Source organism: Lepidochelys kempii, chromosome 3, assembly GCF_965140285.1.
Source record: "Lepidochelys kempii isolate rLepKem1 chromosome 3, rLepKem1.hap1, whole genome shotgun sequence".
NCBI classification, from domain to species: Eukaryota; Metazoa; Chordata; order Testudines; family Cheloniidae; genus Lepidochelys; species Lepidochelys kempii.
Genome location: NC_136382.1, coordinates 82,257,365 through 82,271,275, shown reverse-complemented (window position 1 = coordinate 82,271,275; position 13,911 = coordinate 82,257,365).

The following is a 13,911-nucleotide window of genomic DNA, read 5'->3' as shown; positions in this document are numbered from 1 at the left end:
AGTTAATGAAATACTTTTATTGGAAACACAAGAAAATATTTTTGAAAGTGTCTATTGATCTATTCACATATACAATACATACACATGCCAAAAAGTGTTACTTACAGGGACAGAGTAGTCAGTAAACAGCAGAATTTGCTGTAGATTTCAAACCTTGTGCTTCAGAAATCTAAACTTTTCCAATTCTTTTGTTTAGAATCCAAGTTTATATTGTAACAAGTTAGGCTTTTAGCCTTCCTGGTCGTGGAATGTGACCCAGGAGCAAACCCATGCAGCAATATCCACCTTCAGCCCCATTTAGACAGGGTCTTCCGACATATTGAAAAGAAAAAATGTGGGAACAGTGTAAAGTAAACGGAAATCAACATAAAAAGTAATGGAGTACTGTGTACTGTTTCTAACATTCATTTTCATATTTATTTATTTTTATTTAAATTTTATTTTATTTGAATGAAGCTACTCTATTTCCAGCCTGCAACAAGAGAGCTGGGTCTGGTTTGCCACAGAATACATAGATGGGACTTTCATTATATAGACAGGCATCAGACATACCACAAGTAATTTCTAATCTTGATTTCACAGTTTTACACTCTACATTTTAACTATCTATATTTTCTGCTGACAGCACAATGTAGCATGATATTCATCTCCTTTACACACTCTGGATTCTGGGCAGCTGTAGAGGTTATGGCAACCTCTTTAAGGCTGTCTATGGCCTTGCACAGCTGCTTACAATATCTCTAGTATTAGGCACTATATGCTGCCATTGATACACTGGCCTGGCATGCTGCCTAGGCTGGGGTTGCAAGAGTGCAGGGTATGCTGCTCCTCCTCCTCCCCTACCCCTGTGCAGCTCTGCCCCCATGCAGAGTTCTGCAGCGGGACTTGGATCCTGTGGGTGCCACAGGACTCATTGCCATAATAGCAGGAGCTGGTAAAATGTACTTTGTTGTGAGTGCTGGGCAGGATTGGATGGGCAAAAAAAACAGACTGCAGTAATTTGCAGGGGGCGGGGGAAGAAGGGAGGAATGCAAATTTAGCTACACCTGATGTTTAAGTTGACCTTATTATCAATCACTTAGTTTGAGCCTCTTTCTAAAATTTATTTCTATCAAGAACCTAGTGCTGTGAGCAGTTTTTCTGTTAAATGTTTTTCAAAAAGCAATAATAATCATGACATATAAATAATGTGAATGGTATGTTTCAAAGTTCTAAAATGGTGCAGAAGCCGTTTTAAAAATTCCAGGGTTTTTAAAAAACTTACTTTTTATAATCATTTCAAAAATATGCACCTTTTAAAGCAAACCTGTGGTGCAATTTGTTTTGGCATTCTGTGTGATATGCACAATAGTTTGTCATAAATAGAATTTCAACAATGTAAAGCAAGTTTCTCTTTATTTAATAAATAAAGGTTTTAATACTTAAATTTAAGCAAGGTATAGGAAGAGAGCTGATGTCTATTACAACAGGAGTTGAAGTTTTTTTTACATGCTTTAAGCAAGATTGGTTTTATTTTTTCAGTGCTAAAAATTGTGTCTGAATTCCATTTACACATATATATTAACTGATTTTTTTTTTTTAAAGTAGCATGGAGAAATCGGTCTCTCTTGTGGGATTTGCAAGATCTAAGGTTTTTGCAGGTGGGACCAGCATAAAAATGCAAGAAACAATGTGGGAGCAGAGTGGGAATGGGATTAAAAAAGTCCTGCCCAGGGCTCTACCCCCTTGTATCACCATGGAAGCCCCTAGGGACTGCAATGGAGGCCAGAACTGGCCCCAGAGTTTCAAAGGGATAAACTAAAGAAAAGAAATCTACTCAAGCTTTAAAAGAGAAAAACAAAAACATGAAGTTGGGAGAAACCAAATCAATTTTGGATCAGCCTTTTTGGAGAACCAAAAGATCACTACACCACAGGCCCCTAGTGTTAAAAAAAAAAACTCCACAAAACTTTATTTTGAAAAGCATTCAAATAACTGGATCTGAACTATCAAAGTGCCTTTGAGACATGGTGATATTAAATGGTTTATTCCCTAGAGCTTTCTCTCCCTCTGAGGTGTTGAGTCAACTTGCAGTGACCTCTGACTGACCGACACAGCATTTGTAAGTGCTGTGCAGCAGTCACAGTCAGGAAGCACTCCTCTGAAACACTGCCCTTTCAAAACACCACTATGAAAAGCAACAGCTGAGGTGCCCCCAGGAGTCAGTCGTCCATCCTTGTCCACTGTGGAGGAGATCTCCTTCACCCTTTTGGGGTTTCATCCATCTTCATTTGCTTTTCCTTGTTGCCATTTCCTCTGACTTTTCAAACTCAGGACAGTGGTAGCTATTATTCATTCTCTTGCTTCTTTGCAGTTGCCTTGCAAGGAGCTGCAGCTTTCTCTCACTGCTATGTTACTATTTAGATAACATTTTATTTTGATCAACGATTTTCTGCTCAGGTGGCGGTGGCAGAAGCCGGAGCATACTGTTAATGAGTAAGAGCAGGAAAGGGTGGGTTTTTTTCCCCATCATCATTATTACTTTTTAAAGTTGTAAGAGAAAAAACACATTAATGCAATTTTGAAATGTAGGTTCTGAAATAACTTGCAAATACAGAAGTTTTGAATAGGAATGAAAACACAATCAAATTATGATTAAAAACTACATAAACTCCTTGGGGTTAAGCAAGAGGCAACAAATATCTTCATTGTGCTCCATTTTTTGTATATAAAAGAGTGGGTACGGGAAAGCAACATAATGTAGTATATTCCTACCACTGACAATTGCACACAGTTCAATTTTCAGCTTTAACAGGCCCTTTATTCAGTATTAGGTAATTCAGACAATGTAAGTCACCAACTTGCAAAATTGAATTTTTACTCAGTTTTGAGATCAAATTGACCCATTTGGTTCCCACAACCAGGGCCGCATTAACTCATTACTTGGCCCTAGGCAAACGTTCACTTCTGGCCCCTGCCTTCTAAGATGGACAACAAAAAACAGCCATAGAGTACACACACTGCAGCCAGGCTGACCAGGCTGTGGAGCTACTCTACACCTAAAAAGGGAGCAGATCTCTTTCCTTTATTCACCCACCTTCCCACACTTGTAAGAAATATCATAGAAGTCTAGACTGTGTTTCATCCTTCTGGAAGTATCATTAACATGCTTCTCAGAAGAATAAAAATTATAGAGGTTCCCAACCTTATTGGCAAAGAAAGCCTCAGCTGACTATGAAGTACATACTCTGCATATTCTCAATATCAAGACCATCTTCAAGCAATTTTTCACACTTATACTGCATTCATTTTATTTAAAACAGATGCATGTCTTTGGGGTAGGCTTTGTCTTTTATTCTTGTATTGTGAAAGTCCTTTCTAATTAAAACAGGAAATACAAATTTCCTTGTCTAGTTCTAAGGATAAAGCTCACTTAGCACAGCTGTCTGGAGATTCAGATGGAACTCTTTTAGCAATTCATAATGAATGTTTTGCTGAACTCAGGGGCCCAGATCCATTGAGCTACATACACTGCAAAGGAGCTATACTGAGTTACAGCAGATGGGGATCTAGCCCAAGTTTCTCAAACACTTCTTGAATCCAAATATCAGAAGCCTATTAATTGTCATTATTTAATAGTTGTATTGTGGCTGAGCCTAAAAGGCCATTATACCTCAGCAGTGTGCCCAGAATGAGGTGGGATGAAGAAAAATTAAACGCAAAAATAAACAAGCAATGAAAGCTGAGGGAGAGAGTGGGTCTATAGAATGAATAGAAAATCCGTTCTATCAATTACAGCTTGAATTTTAATTCAGAATAGTTCTGACCCATCCTTCTAATTAAAAAAAAAAAAAAGAAGGAAGCAAACATTTCCTTTACTGACTGTGGAACTGACAGCAAGTATTCTGGATATATTAAGCCTACTTCCTTCCCATCAATTTCTCGTGTTATGTTGTGCAAGTCAAATGTGATTGAAAAAATGGGCTATTCTTCAGTTCTGACACATTAAACCCCATGCAAGTTTATAATCACAACTGGGGGAGCCTGAAGCAGATATGGTATCTATTGAGTGGGCTAGAGAAACTAATTTTCACACTTGTCAGGGCTAGATTAATATCCTTGCTAATTGCACGTTAGGAACGGCCAATTAGTTCTAGTTAAACAGCTTTCATTTGGAAGTGGGAGAAGCAGCCTGTTGTCATCATCAGGACTCATTGTTCCACTGAACAGATCTGTGTTCAAAACTGCATGTGCCTCAGACATTTCATGGGAATCCCTGCTGTATGGCACAGCAATAATGTCATTCTCCTACCTAGGAGCCTGCTTTAATGATGATGGAGATAACAGAAGGGACAATGCTTGAATAAGGAAAATGAACTGCTACATGAAGACTGTTTCAGAGTAACAGCCGTGTTAGTCTGTATTCACAAAAAGAAAAGGAGTACTTGTGGCACCTTAGAGACTAACCAATTTATTTGAGCATGAGCTTTCGTGAGCTACAGCTCACTTCATCGGACGAAGTGAGCTGTAGCTCACGAAAGCTCATGCTCAAATAAATTGGTTAGTCTCTAAGGTGCCACAAGTACTCCTTTTCTTTTTACATGAAGACTGTATGGACTAAAACTAGTTTTCCAACAATAAGCAGTTTCAGCTTTTTCTAAAAGAAACCCCACCAGTCTCCAGAACAGCAAAAGGGATTTTCACTGTTTTTGTAACTAAAATCTCCTTTTTGTGCTACAAAGGATAGTCCCCCATCTATAATACAATATCTCCACCCCTGCAAAAACAAGCCAATAACTTTGCTGAATTTGCAAAATGGGACTAAGTAAAGTTCTGACCTTGGAGTAACAACTTTGAATTCTGACAACTGAAATGTCAATAATACCTATGGAACATTTAAAAACAAAAGTCAGGGGCCAAGGGTTATTCCCATGATTCATCAGTAAACATGACAGGAAGGCTAGTTAATAAACACCAACTAACCCCTTCAATTACAGCAATAAATTGTTCAATTGGTTAAATGTCCACAAGTTCTGCTCCATTCACCACTGTGAGCTGTTTAATTAGCAAACTGTTGCATCACTCAACAAACAGATATTGGCAAGCACTGGGGGACACAAGGTCCTTTAAGAATTAGGAGTGCTGATGTGCCATTCTGCTTGCTTTCTGCAGGACTTATATTCACAGAATTGAATGAATAACTATAGATTAGAGGTATGTAAGAAACTGGTGTTTAAGAGTCTTTGTAAGAGCTAATCATTCATTAATGCTTGCATTACAAAATGGTGTTAAAATAATGGGAGCTAAGTATTATAAAAGCCTCCTTCTACAGCAATTTTCCATGTTTGGTTAAGACATGCTGCAAATTAAGCTCCCCAACTGCAACAAAACTAGATTTACACACAAACTGTCCTTCATATGCCAATTTATACTGCTCAGCGGGCATATCTGGGAATTGCATGTTCCACAAAATAAACCTTTAATTTAAAACCGATGAGCCCAATCCTGTAAGGCGCTTAGGAATCATTTTGGTGAGGGTACTCAGGACCTTCAAGGATTGAGATATGTTCACAGAGGAATCCTCAATTATAATTTACTAGTAAGGGACAGATTTAATAGTTGGTTACTCAAGGCCTTTTCCTAAAGCCCATTGAAGTCAATGACTTCAGTGGGCTTTGGATCAGGACCATATGATGTTACAAACACCCGGTGATTAACTACTGACTGTTAAAAAAAGTGTTAGCTGCTGTACAGATATTGCTGTTGTCAAATAGCTTGCTTTAGAACTTCATATCAAATTAATTTCAGTTAATTTCCCTCCTCCCCACCTCAACAAAATAGAAAAGGGAGATGAATAATATGTATTATGCTATAAACTGAAAGGATATGCTGTTCCTCCACTCAGGTTTTTTTTATAAAAATTTTACCAGACATAAGTTTATATTCTGTAGCATTAAAAAATGGGTGCAGAAGATATGATACAGAAGTTTGAATGCTTGTGGCAAACAGCAAATGCACTCATAAAACTGTTTATACAGAACTAAGGAAACTGATTACTCTCGCTGAGTCGAAAAGCTCCTTTGAAAGAGGGCTTTCCAAATAGATGTACACTTAAGGCTAGATTTTTAAAAAGGTGTTTAGTCACCCAAGGATCCAGATAGCTGCCTAACGGGATGTTCAAAAATGCCTAGGGCCCAGGTCCTCAAAGGTAGTTAGGTGCCTAACTCCCGTTGAAATCAATGGAGCCCAAGGCACTTTTGAAAATGGGACTTAGGTGTCTAAATCCCCTACAGTGGAAAAGTGCTTAGGCACTTTTGGAAATCCCACTGTTAGGTCTTGTAATGGTGAACAGAGCAATGCCTAAATGCCTTCAAAAATCTGGGCCTTATGCCCCATCTAAATCCAATTCGTATCAATGGAAGTCTTTCTACTGACTGATGAGCACTTGATGAGGCCCATATACAATACCCAGAATATATTTGTTACTCTTCATGGTGTTAAGCCCAATAAAGAAAATGTTGTAAAGGGATGCTCTATTATAGATCAATATCGTCAGCCATCTCATATTTATTCTTATTCTTTTACACCCAGCAAGGTACTTCAGCACATTCAATCTCATTTGGGGTGAGGTGGGGGGGACAGCTCAAACCCAGTAATGATGTTCTCTTGCTGAGATGGCTCAAATGGGCTTTTATTCTGGAGATATTTTACAAGCAGTACATAACCTTTGTACTCCAGACAGTCTTTAGGACCTACACTCTGTTCTGTGAAGGTTAAAGATTTCAGATGAACTTTCCACCCAGGGAAAGCATTATAAATATTTGGCAGGTACACTGCAACTGATAAAATTGCCATAAAACAAATGTTAGTAAAGACTCTTATATTAAAAAAGTATTTTTCCATAAGAATCTAGACTTTATTCTTTTTAATCAGAGTAACATGGCCTAACACAGAACAGTATTCAAGATAGCTGTGCTTAATAAGATGCACTTCCAAGCTAAATAGCAAAAAATAGGATCAGAATTCAGGATAGATTTTTGTTTAATAAACAAATAGAAATAAATATTTAGTCCAAAGACAGTCTCTTATTTCAGATTCTTAATCTCAGACTCCCTTGAGGTAGTTTAATTTCACGCCTTATCCTTTGTATACAAATTCACTTAAACTAAATTTGAAACTCATAAAATAATACATCAGAATAGCCAGTGTGTGACTATATTTCCTGAATGTAGTGTGTCTTCCTCCTAAATTAAGCAAAAATCACTTCGAATTTACAAAACAAAATCAGTCATGTTTTAGCACTGGCAAAATTCTTGTTTGATCCATTTCAAATACACACATTTGCTTTTATTTCATTCTCTATTTTACATCAATTCCATGCTTTTAATAATCATATTAAATAAATAGTCATGTATGAATAGTCTGTCAAGATAACATGATACTACCATAATTTTGGGTCCCAAATTTAGGTTTTGCTTTCTAAAAGTGATTTTAAAAAACATAATAAGAACACAATTGTCCCAATACATTTCCTTTTAAATTCAGTGAAAATTTGTTTAGACATTCACTGTGAGCACTGTAGCTTCAATAACATGACAACTAGAGAGTAAAACTATTAACAATAGTGAAACCGACCAGTCTAGTTTCATTGTGCAACCTGAGTGAAATGAAGTATACTGTAAACAAACAGCATAAATTGTGAAAAGTACGTTAGGTTTTTTTAATTCTCTTAGGACTTGATCATTTTCTCACTAACAGCAGTCAGGAGTAACTCCATTGAATTAAATATAGTTATATCAGAAGTCTAAATGAGAAAAGACTATAGCAAACTAACAGACAAGGATTTTTTATCTTGATAGTAAAAATAGGTTTAACTTGTCAAATTCCAGTTACATTTTAAAGTTTTCTTCCTAACAGCTGCTTCTGTTGCCAGTTGTGGAGGCTACATAGTTATAATTTTATTACTTTATTCAGAGCTAAGCAATCTCATTTGTTTGTAGGGCAAATATTTGCAGATGTCATCAAAGAAAAAAGAGCTATACGGCCTAAAGTCAGGAAGTCATAAGCAAAGAGGGAGTAGTTTGCAGGCTTGCTGATCTCTATCCTATACCACTACCCAAGGTCACAAACCTGGAATACCAAATGGCTATAATTAAAAAAAGAGTGAAATACACTGATTCTAGCCTAGACATGATTTAAAACCAACAATGATATTCTGCGTTGAATTTCAGCCATCTACATGTAGAAAGTAAGATGAAGTGAGCTGTAGCTCACGAAAGCTCATGCTCAACTAAATTGGTTAGTCTCTAAGGTGCCACAAGTACTCCTTTTCAGTTTGGAAACAGTAAGCAAGAAACATAATTACTTATTTAATGTGTGTAAAACTGATTTACTACTCTATTTTAAAAATAAGTTTAAATAAAAGATGGCCCAGAACTGTAACAATTAGATCCAGATCCAAAGTTCCCCAAAGTTTGAGGGCTGTTCAGACTGGGATTTTGGTGCAGACCTACCCCTAATCTAAGCCTTTTACGCTGAGCAGGGTGGTAATGCAATGCTATTGTTGTTCCAAAACGTGGAGACTTCTTCCTGTGGGAAGTCTCTCTTGCGGCAGAGTTCTAAAGTTTTGCCATCATATATATAAGTTCAAGAAACATGATTGTTATCTGATGATCAGCACACAGTCTCTCGTTTTCATGGCAGAGTGCAGCTTTAAGTTTCACAGACCTTCCACTTACCTGACCTATATATATAGAAAGTGCGGAGCTTCATCACTATATTGCCCCTTCAATCACTGTGCAGAATATCACCACACAGTCACTTCCTGTGCAAAGCATGTTTTTGCTTTTTTTCTTTCCCCTTTTCTTGAAATGTGAAAGCAAAGTTATGCCAGCTATCTCAATCAGTCTTACACTGCATTGGGCACCTGTTCAGACACCAGTCAGTTAAACAAGCAAAATAACAGCTGAGTGAGGTCAGTTACCCTGTGAACTTCAGGACAGATCGGAGACCCTGGCACACCCATTCCTCCAGTCTTTATTTGAAAATAGCAATTCTAGACACATGATGACTTCCTTTCCTGTTTGAAGAGGCAGTGAAAGCTCTCCTGCTGTCTTCTCCTATTCGCTTAAGAGGAAAGCCCCAGTCTCACAGCCTTCCTAAGCTCTGTCTGGGATGCAGGGAGGGGGGAAAAGCAGCTCATCCCACACGAGTAGTGTTTAAGGAGCACAGGTTCAGCAGGGACAGCTAACCATTAACAAAACCCCATAGAGATCAAATTATACTCGCCATTGGTGCTTATTAACATATTTTTACATTCGTGCAATTTAGGGCAACCACTTTTGTTACTCAGAATGGCAGCACCTAAACGAATTGGCACAACACAAGAGAAAATCATAAGTGCCTAAAAGTGAAAATCACAAACAACAACACTGCAAACAACATGTACTACACTAAGCTTGGACACCAGCTTCTTGTTTGTGCACGTGGTAGTTAAACCTAAATACTGAAGAAGAGCTTCTCGGTGTAAGCTCAAAGGCTTGTCTCTTTCACCAGCAGAAGTTGGTCCAATAAAAGATATTACATCACCCATCTTGTTTTTCTTACGTATATTGAAAACTGATCACAATTACATAGACAAACATTAAAAATTCAACCTAGAGGGATGCATATTTTAACAAAGACCATAAAAGCAGTCAGTATAAAGAGGTCATTCTCCCCTCCTCTGATAAATTTGCTGAAGAGCATATTGATATTCAGAAAAGTCTAATTTTCATATGCTTAAGTAGCAGCAGTCAATTTATAAATTGTAAGCTTACCACATTTCTACAAATTCTACATTTTTACAACTTTTTGTAGTCTTATAAAAGTTACTCGGAACTGTAATTCTGAACACTATTTGATGCTGCCATTATTTTGTTTCAATGCAAAATATGAATAAGTCTTTAGTTGCAAGTGATTTGTAGTCATATCACAAAAATTATTTTGCTAAGTCCAAACTTCTAGACAACCATGTACTCAATGCTAGCAAAAAGGCTTTGCAATTAAACTAAAACAAAATTGTTCTAACAACCCTCTTTGGGCTCACTAATCTATCTCAAGGAGCTTACAAGTCTACAAAGAGAAGACAGATAAAGGGTGAAGAATGGAAATGTTATTGTGTCCATTTTACAGATAGAGAACAGAGGCATAGGCAACTTCCCCAATCCTACAATTTTGGATTTAGCAAAACAGTTTTTAACTGCATTGAGACTTTTTGTGGGTGCTGGCATTCACTTGTGCAGAGAAAGGTTCAGTACTGGAACATAGGTGACCTGTCAAAAGTCATTCAGTAAGTCTGAAACAGAGCCAGGAATTGAGACCATATCACCTCCAGTCCCTTTACCACAAGCCTATGCTTCCTTTTACACCATTTTTACATCCATGTAACTCCATTCATGTCAATTTATTCATGTCCTCATTTATTTCACTGTAAGATCAAAATCAGGTCCTTAGTTTTTTGCATCTTTCTAGCACAGAAATTTCTTCATTTTAGGGCAAATAACTTACAGCACATACTTAAGTCCATCCTTGCTCAGCAAAGTACTTATTTATGTGCTTAATTCTTATTTAATTAAATGAGACATGAACATGTGCTTAAAGTTAAGCCCTTTGCTGAAGTGGGGTCTAAATTGGGACCAAGGAGAAAAAAATTAGAGCTACACTATATCTAGTGCAGTTTCTCCACAGATTTTAGGTTAAGACACAAAAAGGGAAAATGGAACACTATTTTAATTCATAATTTGCAATGACTTTTTGGGAATAGGACAAATAAAAAAAAAGATGTCAATAATATTAAAAAAATAAGTCTCTTTTCCCAACACATTCATCCCTAGTAAGCTGTGTAATACCAGTGTTCAGGGCCAAGGATTCATTCTCTGTTATGTGAAGTGATATTTTCTAGGCCTTGGGGAAGCCTTTGGCTTTCTCAAGATAGGTACTTGAAGGATTAAATTTGACAATGTACAAGAAAATATTTGATAAGTAAACTAAATTATAATTTAATTGTATATCATCTTAAGACAAAAATTAATGGAGAAGTGTGGAGACTTTCAGGAAAGAGAATATACAGTAAAAAATGAGCGTGCAGTGAGCATACTATACTTCAGGACTTTGGCAGTGTGCCTGCAATAGCTGATGCAAAGGGAGTCCAATGAGAACAAGCTCCTCGTGCCATGGCATAGCCATCATCAGGAGACATCACTGAAGATAGTGTCTACTAAATCCCCTACGGTGCAATGAGTTCCTAGTGGGTGGACCCCTGTACCCACACAGAGCTCATTGCAGGATCAGGGCCTCAGAGAGACTCCGAGATTTCCCAGCATGGCAGAAAGACAGTATTATATAGCAGAGAAGAGAAAATAATGCAATATTTTATAAATATATTTGCCAATTTCTTTACTTTCTGTGGCATTTGTCTGCCCTACCCTTCTGACCCTCATGTGTTCAATAAAACATGTTTCCCCAGTGATAAGACCTTACCCTGACCAAACATACTCTCTTTACTGCAGGGTTCACTGTTCAAATTAAAGCTACCTTGCCTGTTTCAAGGATATCCGTATCAATTGGACGGCCACTGCCATAAAGCTGGAAAGTTAGGAGTCAGGGACTATAGCCGCAGGTGACATGTAGACATGTTTCTGCTTTCTTTGCCAACAATGCAGCTGTAGAATTATATTGACAAGGAGTTTGTTTAAACCCAAGTACTAAAGTTATTCATGTTTCTATCAAACACTTGAGCATCCTTTCACTATACTACATGCCTTGGATGCATCAGACTGGACAGCTTCCACTTTCACACAAGTGGCATTTCTGGTCATTAAAGTTCTAAAAGTCATTCCAACAAATAATTACCAAACATGTATAGATTACTGGCCACTTCCTAAATATCAACTTCCACCATTCTTACCCTTGTCAGAAAGTGCTGGTTTTCTATAAATAGTAAAATTTTCTTATAAAGTAAATTGATACTCAGTAGAATGATTTCATCTACCTTTTGATTTTTTACTGAATAGGAATACTACTATTTAGTCGCTACAATCCCATCCTGCAAAGGCTAATGCATGTGCTTAATTTTATGAGCTATGAGTAGTTCCATTGAAGCTGATGGAATTATTTACAGTACATAAAGTTAAAACACAAGTCCTGGTAGAATCAGGGCCCCAAATCTGAACAGCAACTAGCCATATCCTTTTGATGAATCTAGCCCATAACTGTGGATATAAAATGTTTACAAACTGCTTTGAAGATGAAAAATGTAATGTAAGTGCATAAGTGTGGATGTTGGACAAGGGGGGGTGGAAGGAGAGAAGAGGGAGAGAAGGGTAGAAAAACTGATTGTATTGAGGGGCCTGATGTTTGCCATGGAAACTACAACTCACTATTAGCAGCTGTAGGATTGTGAAGCTTTGTGTACTTGAGGAAGTACCTGACATTTTCAATAGACAAGCTCACAAGCTTAATCCAATAATAAGGGATGCAACTTCTCAACTTCAAGCTCAGTTCAGTCTCTGAAATTAAGATAAACAATTCCCCATATGCATGAAGTATTTCCAGTGGTGGACAGCTCTGATATATACACACTTGCAACAACTTTCAGAGTAGCAGCCATGTTAGTCTGTATCCACAAAAAGAACAGGAGTACTTGTGGCGTCCTGAGACTAACAAATTTATTAGAGCATAAACTTATGCTCTAATAAATTTGTTAGTCTCTAAGGTGCCACAAGTACTCCTGTTCTTTTTGCAACAACTTGTGTATGAAAAAAACCTGAGAAGCACAAAGGTGTTCCTTAAACTGTTAAATTATTTCTCCATTTTGCATAATTGTAATATCTCCCATCTTCCCTATCATTGCATTAAATAAGTAAATAAAATAACAGTTTAGAATTAAACTTTCCCTGGTATACATTAAGTAAGAAGGGTAGATTTCTCTAATCAGATTAATACTTTAAATGTCTTTAAAGCAGAACAATTTATCAATATTCCCCAAAACATCCTAATTTCATTTATACTCTAGTTGTCCTAACATTTTCAACATTATGCATTTTAGCAAATGTAGACATCTCAATCAGACAGACTGTTATATGGAAATATGTATTCTTAGGGAAAACATCAGTTTTTTTCAGCATTTAACTTGTGTGTCCCCTACTTACTTGAACTCCATAATGTATTTCTGATCTACTAGAAAGCAAAGAAAATTTGCAAGCTCAAATGTACTGATTTGGTACTGCTTGATTTTTATCATTATTAGGAGTAACAAATGTTTCACTACAATAGTGGATTACAGAAATCAGTCAGGATACAGCAGAAAGTTGTTAGTCTGGATTACCCCCTTCAATAAATAGAAAATTCACTCTCCACCCTTCTCCTTCCCACTTGTCTTTTGTCATTGATGGAAAAAGAACATTGCCCACTGTCAGATGTATACTCACTTTTCCCCTCAAGAAGCTTCTAATAGTATTTGATCTCCAGAGCATTCAGGAGAGTGCTGCACTTGAGCAATGCTTTCCCTCTTCACAGCAGAGAAGTCACTCACTGCCACTCTAAAATGTGGATCTCAAAGCCTTCTGTGTCAATAGTAATCGCTGAAGGGGTCACATGACATGGCCTTTGTCTCTTTCCTGCAAGTGTGGCAGTGGTCATGGCCAATGATTAAGACAGGGAATCGCAAAGGGATGAAAAATGTTTAATCTGTATTCCAGCTGTCAAAGGGGTAAGAAAGGCCACCCCACTCTTTCCTTCAGTCATAATCAGAGCTGGGTACCTGCCACTACCTGAACTGTTGGTCCTGTTGAATTATAGAATATTCTCTAACAAAAAGAAACTGGATTACTGGCCTGGGGGAACCATAACATTTATTCCAATGGTAATGAAAGACAGAGTGCTTTGATCACT